The sequence below is a fragment of the Neopelma chrysocephalum genome, unplaced genomic scaffold, assembly GCF_003984885.1.
Source record: "Neopelma chrysocephalum unplaced genomic scaffold, ASM398488v2 Primary Assembly neopelma1_286, whole genome shotgun sequence".
Taxonomy (NCBI): Eukaryota; Metazoa; Chordata; class Aves; order Passeriformes; family Pipridae; genus Neopelma; species Neopelma chrysocephalum.
Window position 1 is genome coordinate 498,336 of NW_020897948.1, and position 8,957 is coordinate 507,292.

The following is an 8,957-nucleotide window of genomic DNA, read 5'->3' on the forward strand; positions in this document are numbered from 1 at the left end:
CTCAGGTGCTTTGGGCCTTATTAAATCCTGTCCTCCCGCCCTGGCACAGCATCACTGTCCCCTGTGAGAAGTCCCCCGACAGGGACAAATCAGGACGAGTGGGTCCTTCCTCCATGGCAGCCCCAGGCTCAGTAATGAACTGACTGACACCCTGGTGGCCCTGGTTTGTGCTGCTTTCCCTCCAGTGTTTCAGGAACAGCAGCACAGCCAGCACCGTGGTGAAGGCCCAGCTGCTGCCTGACTCAGTGTCCCCACCAGTGACACCCCAGGGCCATGTCACACCCCTGCCAGGGCTGCAGGGTGCCAGGGAGCTGGGGGGTGCCCAAGGAGTCCTGGGGTGCTGTTCCAGGGCGCGGTATGTGGTGGGACCCACGAGGTCCCACACCAGACTGGGCACTGGTGGCTGCAGGCAACAAAGCAGCCACTCCCCTGTGGTGGGGACAGGCAGGTGACAGCCACCTGACAGGTGGTTGGTGAGGGACACACAGAGGGGATCTACAATCCACCCCTCTGCCCACGTAGGGAACTGGAAATATTCAGCACCCTTAATTCCCGCTAAATAATCGTCCTGTTTCACCAGGGTTTGTAACAAGACGATAAGGAACCAAATTGCTTTAGTTCCCTAAGAATTGCTGTGAGATTTCCAAAGGGAATAAATTAGTTCATTGCATCAAGGAAAATGAAAATGAGTTTTGCTTTCAGAAAGGAAACTTCCCTATCCCATGGCATTCAACTGCAGCACAGACCTTAAAAGGTTCCCTTGTTTTCTTCCGTGTTCATCTTCAGTGGAGACCTCGGCTCAGTGGCTGGCAGGGTGACTCATGGGATGCTGGAAGTCTTCAGCCCCAGCCTGAGCTTTGCTTGTCCCAATGTCTGCCCTTTGTCCCTTGTTCCCCCACTGCAGAGCAAAGAACCTGGCTCTGCCTCCACTCCTGCCACCCTGGGTGCTCCTGGTCCCCTGTGGCCAGGCCTGGGGGTGCTGGCAGGGCCAGGGGCATTTCCCACACCTGGAATTCAGCCCCATCCCTTGCCCCGGGCTGCTCTAGATAAGCAGCTCCCAAAAACTGCCCCTCTCACCCTCGCCAGGCCAGGGGTGTCCAGCACCCGCAGGGGCAGCCCAGCAACGTGTCCTCCTGCTGCTGCCCGGGGGCTGGGCTTGGCCACATCCAGCTGAGACCTGCGGATGCAGCAGGAGGACAGGAGGCTCCTCGCATTGAGCTGATGGCTGTTTAATGAGCTATTTTACCTTCACACTGTTGATTTCCCTTCAGCTCTGCTGCAAGTTGGTTTGCCTCTGGGAAACAAGGATGTGGCACCTCTGAGCAGGGCTCTGCCTTAAATCCACGGGATGTGCTGGAGTGGCATGGGCAGGGAGCATCCTGCTGCTTGAGGCTGCTCCAGGCAGCACTGAGTGGGCCTGTTTATCCAAGCCAGTGTTGATGACAAAGCACAAAACTTCAGGAGAGGGTTCACACCCTGGGGAAGTGTCTCCATATCTTGGATTTACACCAGATACTGAAAATGTCCAAGTGTGGCCTTGCAGCTGGAATAACTCAAACATGGCTTTTCCTGGCTCCACGCTCTGCTGCTGACTGCAGTGAACACGCAGGCACACAGACACACCGAGCCTTTTCTTGCACCATCAGTGACTCTCCAGCCAGCACAGAGGGGCCCAGAAGTCCAGCATCTGCCGCCAGCCCTTTGCCTTCATGCTTATGGTGGGAACAGGCCATGCCCAGACAGTGCCACCCCTGCCCAAAGCTGCCTCCAGCAGTGCTGGGGGCTGCTGCACAGAGTCAGATGCTGTTCAGAGCCCAGCTCCCCCTTATCCTCTTTCCTCCTTGGCCACCCTCACTCACCTCCTGGCACCAGGGTGGAAGCAGAAGGGGTGCCAGCCCCTCCAGCCCCAGCACACGGAGGGATGTGCAGCCTGTAACTCGCAGGAGCCGCGGGTGACCCAGCAGGGAGGTGGCATTTCCAGTGCAGCCCTTGGGCATAGAGGAGAGCAGGGCTCAGCCCACTGCAGGCCCACCCCGCTGGGGCACTCCGGAGGGATAAACAAAAGGAGCTGGAAGTCTAAACGTGCAATCAAGATTATGATTTAATTGGTATAACAAAGGCTTGGTGGGCTCTGGCACATGACTGGAATATTAATACGGAAAGACGAAGCCTGTTCTGGAAAGACAGGCAGGGGATTAAGGGGAAATGTACTGTTTCGTATAGGAAGGCAAGATACATTTGGGTTGCTACCCAGGGAGAACCTGGCTACCATCCTGCTGAGCTGAGGGGCTTTCCATGAGCAATTGCCAGGCTCAACAAAACCCAGGACATCGGGGTGATGGAGAACGTGCCTTCCCGAGCAGCTGGTGTGGTTCTAGAACAGGGAGGACAGATTGTCCAGCAAACACTCATAAGGTTTTAAAGGTGATTTTTTTGGGGGGAAGAGGCAAGTAGAAGAGAAAGGCTCTACCTCCAGGGCATGGATGTGGAGTGTGGGGGAAATCAGTGGGATGAATGCTACCCAGACATGAAAGAGCTCCTTGCCTTGCAGAGAAAAAGAGCTAGAGCTTGGGACCAAGAATAGGGAGCAGGGTGCTCAGGGTTTTGTTCAGGTACAGTTCAAACGGCTCCACAAACGTCCAGCCCAAAGCTCTGTGAGCCCAGGCCAGGGTCTGGCCACCTTCCCGATGAAAGTCTTGTCCTTAGAGCAACTTCCCTGAGCCCACTGAGTGCTGCCCTGCCCCTGTGCACCCTAAGCACCTCCTATTCCCTGTTATTGGCCACTTCTGCTGTTCACAGCTCACCAGCCTGGCTGGAAAGAGGCTGTGGAAGACCACAGCAACTGCCATGCCAAGGGCAGTGTCCGTGTGGGGAACATCCCACGCTGTCTCCAAACTCCCAGAGCAACCGGGAAACAGGTCAGCAGGTTTGGATGTAAATGCATCCATTTGGAATGCAATATTGGGAAGACCAAAGGGAAAAGAAAAAGTATTCCGTGACAAGGCAGTGAGAGCACATGGGGAGGAAGGGGACAGGCACATCCAGGGCTGATGCTGCAGGGTGGAAAGGGGAAGCCCTGGATGGATACTGCCGTGCCAGGGGCATTCATTGCCTCGGTGCCTCAGCCTGGACCAGCCAGGGTTGGAGTCAGAACCAGTGAGAGACAACAACCCTGCCGGGAACTGGGCTGGGGAGCTGGAGAGACAGAGCAGTGCAGGCAGGCCAGGTCTGGCAGCCCTTTGTGAATGCAGGCAGAGCAGGCAGTGGGAGAGCCTGGAGCAGCAAGAGTGCTGCCAAAATTGGGGGGCTTGGTCAGCAGAAGGGCAATGCTGTGTGGATCTTTAAAAAGGAGAGAAAACTGAGTGCTCATTGCTGCTTTAGGCCCTTGGGAAACAAACACCAGGACAAGCAGCGAAGCAGCCCAAGACCCTGCAGGGCAGCACACAGGGGAGCAGTCACCAACACCAAACACAGTGTGTACAGCTTGATGTTCATAAGGCTTTGACTCAGGTCCATAAAAACATCTCAGCAGCAAGCTGCAGGTCATATCCAGCCTAACCTTGGTGTGAAGTGAGTGCTGGTCCCAGCTCAGATAACCATCTCCAGCCTGCCACTGTCAGCAGGTAAGATCATGGGATACGGGATTGCAGGCACAACACAAAGATAGGAAGTGTGGGAATTATGTTGGAAGGCAGATCCTAATCCCAAGCTCCCCCTCCATGCCACCCTCACTGAGAAATTAGGAAAACAGGCTCGGGGAGCAGGACATCACAGAGCACAGCCCCACGCTGGCAGCATCCCAGCACAACCAGCGTGCTGTATAAACAAGGAATTGTATAAACAAAGAAATTACTCACTTGCAAGAAGCAATTTTTGGGGGAAGGACTTGACATTTTAATAAATAACTGCAGAGCAAGGGGCTAACAGCAAAAAAAAAGGGGCAAACACAATGCTGGGGGGTGTAACCCTGAGAGGGCTTCATTCCCCATGGTGGCAGGGAGTGGGGCTGGAGAAGGCAGCTGTGTCTGGACATTGCCCTTTGGGCTGGTTGGAGAGGATCCAGAGGAGGATGTCAGAGACCTGGAAAACATGACCAGCAAGAAAAACCAGCAAATGTGGGACTGCTTAATGGTAGGAGGGAGCGGAAGGGTCTGTGGCAGCATCTGCAGGAATGTAAATGATTCCTGCAACAAGGAATCTGCCCATGCCAGATAACACAAATAGAGGTCAGCTTAGATCATGACAGGGCAAATCAAGCCAGGTTAATAATCTTCCCAGCGATGAGAAGGAGGGACTGGAGCCTCCACTGCTGAGGTTTCTTAGGACAAGAGGGCTCGATCTTAAGCTGTGCCAGGGGAGGTTTAGGTTGAATATTAGGAAAAAAATTTTTACAGAAAGAGTGATCAGCCATTGGAATGGGCTGCCCAGGGAGGGGGTGGAGTCACCATCCCTGGAGATTTTTAAGATGAGACTGGATGTGGCATCAGTGCCATGGGCTGGGAACCATGGCGGGGCTGGATCAAGGGTTGGACTTGATGATCTCGGAGGTCTTTCCCACCTGGTTGATTCTATGATTCTGTGATTCTGAGAGAGCCAGGTCCCCAACGACATGGTGTTCAACGGTATTAGCATTAGCTGGTCCCAAAGCTTCCCTCGTTTCCAGGATTTTACCATTTCTGGGCACAAGCATATGGAAAACTATTAGAGCAGGGGCCTGTCTGGCTTTACGGCCTTTCAATAAGGAAAGGTAGAACTGGGCAAGGCCTGGGAATAACCCTCAGAGACCTAAAGGGATGAAAGGGTCTGTATGGACCATGGGGCACCATTTCACAATCACAGAGAGCCACATAGGGAAGTGCTGGGGATATCAAACCAGCTTCCCCAGGAAATTACAGATGGAGAAGTCACAGGAAGGAACTTTTAGGGTAAAACAAAGCAGATGAAGCTCAAGTGGGCAGCAGATCCCCTGTCATGCTGGGTGCTCAATGAGAGCCTGGGGAAAGAGGACCCTGGCGAGGAAACCTGGCTGGAATCAAGGTCAATTGGAGGAGTAACAAGAAAATGCGTCAGGAGAGAAACAGTGTTTACAGAGCTGAGGGCTGTGTAATTTGAATTTGTGAAATAATTTCTGGTCTCAGTCTCAGGGGCAGTGATATCCAGTGGCTGTCCTTTGGCTGTGGGATGAGCAGAACTCATGCAGGAGGCCGGTGATGGATGTTCAGGGCCTGGCTGATGATAAGCAGCGTGTTAAGCACCCTTCACTCTGGTTAATTGGAGGAGTGCTGAGAAGCACCTGTGAGCTGGCAGCTCCAAAGCAACAGGAGCCACAATACCTGAGCAAAAATAAGTGCCAGGGATGTCACCAAGAGCCCTGGGAAACTCTGAATCTTTCTCCCCCCAGCTGCTGCCCACAAGGTGACCCCAGGGTTAGGTCTGGCCAGTCGAAGGTGGCAGCTCCTGCCACCACAGCTGACCATGGCAGCACCACACAGGTCTGTAGGGCAAGGGACGTGGGTGCTGGTGCAGCACAGAGCAGCGGGATGCAGAGCACCACAGCTGGCTGCTCAGCTCTTCTCCTCAGCCACAGAAGAGCAGTAGTGAAAGAAGATTAAATATAAGTTCCCCATAGATGTGAATTTTCCTGTGTAATTTGCCCTCCATACGTGCCTGCAGGATAAGGTGGGCTCTGATACGTGTCTCAGGGACAGACTTCTGGGACAGCCTCCCATGGGGCATGTGGGGGCCAGTGGGGAAGGAAGCTCCCAAGTCCTCGCTGCATCATCCATCACAAGCTTACGCCTGTGCCATGAGCAGGGTCCAGTGTTGGGCAGCCCCCAGGTCTGCAGCACTGACAAAGCAGAGGGCTCAGGCAGGGGCAGGGGGAGTGACGGCCCTGTGCACAGCACCCCATCGACCCTGACATCAATTACTTGCAGCAGCAAAGCCCAGGAAACCACTTCATAATCCCAAATCATCCCACAGGAAAATTTACAACAGCAATCATATAATTTATCTGATAGAAGCTCCTGAGGGCAGAGGAATTTCCTCAAATAACCACATCCAAGGAAACAGTCCTTAACTGGGGACTTTCAAGCTGAAGCCTACCTTGCAGACTTCCTAGACCAAGGCCAAGGAAACACCAGTCCGTTGGATCCCTGGGACCTCCTGCGTAGGCCAGAGGCTGACTGCTCCTGCTGCAGCAGGGCAGCACAGGCAGGATAACCCTGCAGGCAACAAGCAAAGCCAGGGCTGAGAGGCATCTGGGCTGGGCATCTCCAATCCCACACACAGTTCAGCCACCTCTTCATCTGCCCAAGGAGGAGCCACTACCTCCTCACTGTCGGCTCCAGTGAAGGGCACCTGATGTATGGAAGTTTCCACACAGGTCAGCCCACGGTGACCCCTGGAGCTGGGGAGTCCTGTGGTGCCCCAGATCTGTCCAAGTATCTCACCTGGGTACAGAGCTGCTCTTCAGACCTCGCACCAGAAGTCAGTCTGCCTTAATCTGCTCTGGCACACCAGTCTATAAGATGCTGAATTCTGCCTTGATGACACGGTTATTCACTCACGGCTGCTCACAAGCTTTGCAGGGGCTTTAAAATCTGCTCCCTCCCCTCTGGCTGCCTGCAGGCTGCATGCTTCACAGGGGCATAGGTGTGTTCCAACTGCCAAGAAGCAAAGGGCATGTGCTGTGGCATCAGAGGAATTCCCTCTCCTTCCTGCTGCACTGGATCTGGCTGGGACCATGGCCACATCCACTGGAAAAGGGATGCCCTGCCCGAGACCCTGCCCACAGTCAGCAGCTTGCCATCCCCTTTCTGGCTTGTGCCTCACCAGAGGCACTCAGCTGTTGAGCTCTGCTTCTCTCCCACTTTGCAGCATGGCAGGGGCTGGGCTGGCACCCCTGTCCCCAGTGGGACCTGGTGACTGGACCTGCATGTCCCCCTTACTCAGGCAGCTTGGGGGTCACTGCCCACCATCAAGTGCTCCCAAGAAAATGGGATATTTCTCAATCAGCTTAAGCGGGTTTGTTCTAGGAGAAAGCCAGACATATTAGGTTTTGCTCTAAAAGACATAATTTTATGTGAATTCTGGTAATTACTGCTCACCCCCCCCTTTGAGCCCCAGGCCATGTGTGTCTCCAGCCCCTGAGATGGTTCTGCACAGTGTCTGGTTCCCAGACACAGGACTCCTGTATGTGCACAAACCCCTGGCCAGCACTGAGCCTTTGTCAGCATCTGCACCGTGGAGGCAGCAGAAGAGCAGAGGCTGAGCAGCCCAACAGCCCTGTCAGACTCACACTCCAGCCTCAAGCAACAGATCGGCGCTTTCAGGTCGAGCCTGTGCCCTGTGTGGGGAGAGGACACTGGAGCTGACCTGACTGCCAGGTGCAGCACACCCAGGCTGGCTGTGGCCCCGCTCTGTGGCCAGGACATGGTCTGTTCATGCTGATGACTTCGGCACAATAACCCTGGTTGTTTTGCCCAGGGTTGTATCAGCATGAGGAATCTGTCTTGAAATTTGTATCTAGAGAAGAAGGATGCAGTAAACCCAGCACTGTCTACTGGTGTGCATCTTTATGTAGCTCAGTCTACGGTCCAGACTTGGAAACTATCTTGTCCACTATAAAATCTGCAGGACAGCTTCTGGACAAATACACCTCTCTGCTTTGCTTTGCAAATGGATTGTCAGAGTGGGATGGGAGAACTGAGGCTCCTGGTCCTCAGTTCCAGCCAACCTCCATTCAGGGAGCCAGGATGGAGGTCAGACAGAGCAACTTGGCAATGAGAGCCAAGCTTCCCCTCCAGCCTGGGCCTGGCGCTGTGCGGCCAAGTCCTTGGCATGGGAGGATGCCCAGTAGAAAGGAGCTGAGAAATCCTTCACTCACCTTGTGCTGGGACGAATGGGACAGCCCAGGAAGACTATTCTGTGTGTAAAAGCTCCAGAGCCCCAACAAAGCCACCGGCTTCTGAGGACCCCACAGGGAACCACACCAACCTCCCCAGAACCAGGCAAGTGAAGGACCCTCTGAACAGCGCAAACATACAGAAGGCCACAGCAAGGCAGGGGCTGCTACAGCAGCAACTGAGACTAATTTACTGAGGTGAACAAAGCCCTGCATCTCTTTCCCCAAAGACCCCCAAGGCTAACATCAACTAATTGCTCCTTTAATGGTCTCTTCAGCCTGCTTCCAAAACCCGTGGAATGGCTGCCCTGTTTCCAGGTGAGGACTGCCACTAGAGAAAAATCTTTGTGTCCCTGGGGTTGTGCGGCGGAGTGGGAGATCAGTCCGAGGGAACTCCACGTGCTCTGCCTGCCCCTGCAGAAACCCAGCACATTTCTTGCAGGCAGCTCTGGAGCATCGCTCTCTGTAAGAGGACAAGATTAGCCTGGAAACACTTGGCATTTCTTCAGCCTCAAGAGACTGTCCTTTCTTCTGCCAGAGCTGTCCCTGAGGCCGCCAGGGCCTGTCCCTGCAGTGGCAGCATGCCCAGCCCTGTGCCTGTGGATGCTTGAGGGTTGCCCAGACCTGCCATGTGCCAGTTGGGCACATGCGCCCGTCCGGACAAAGTGCTGCAGTCCCGGGGTGTGCCTGGGTAATCCATACTGCTGCTGCATCTTAAGCAGGCACTGGAAGTCTCTGGGGCTCCCAGCCAGGAGATGCAGTGCCATTGGCACTATCCTGCAGGCATGGCACAGTGCTGCTGTGCCACTCAGCCCGGTGCTCCGGCACAGGGAGGCTGCGCCTTCTGCTGCAAAATCTGGTCTCGGATAAATCAGCAACATTTGTGAGTGGCATGTGATGTTGGAGGTTCCCCCATCCCTGGTGGCAGCTCAGCCCTTGCTGCTCTTCACGCCTGGCACAGAGCTGCACGCAAGGGCTGCTAGAGCAGAGCCACTGCCCCAGTCACACAGGGAACACGATGCAGGGCACAACCACACACCTGGGCTCACAG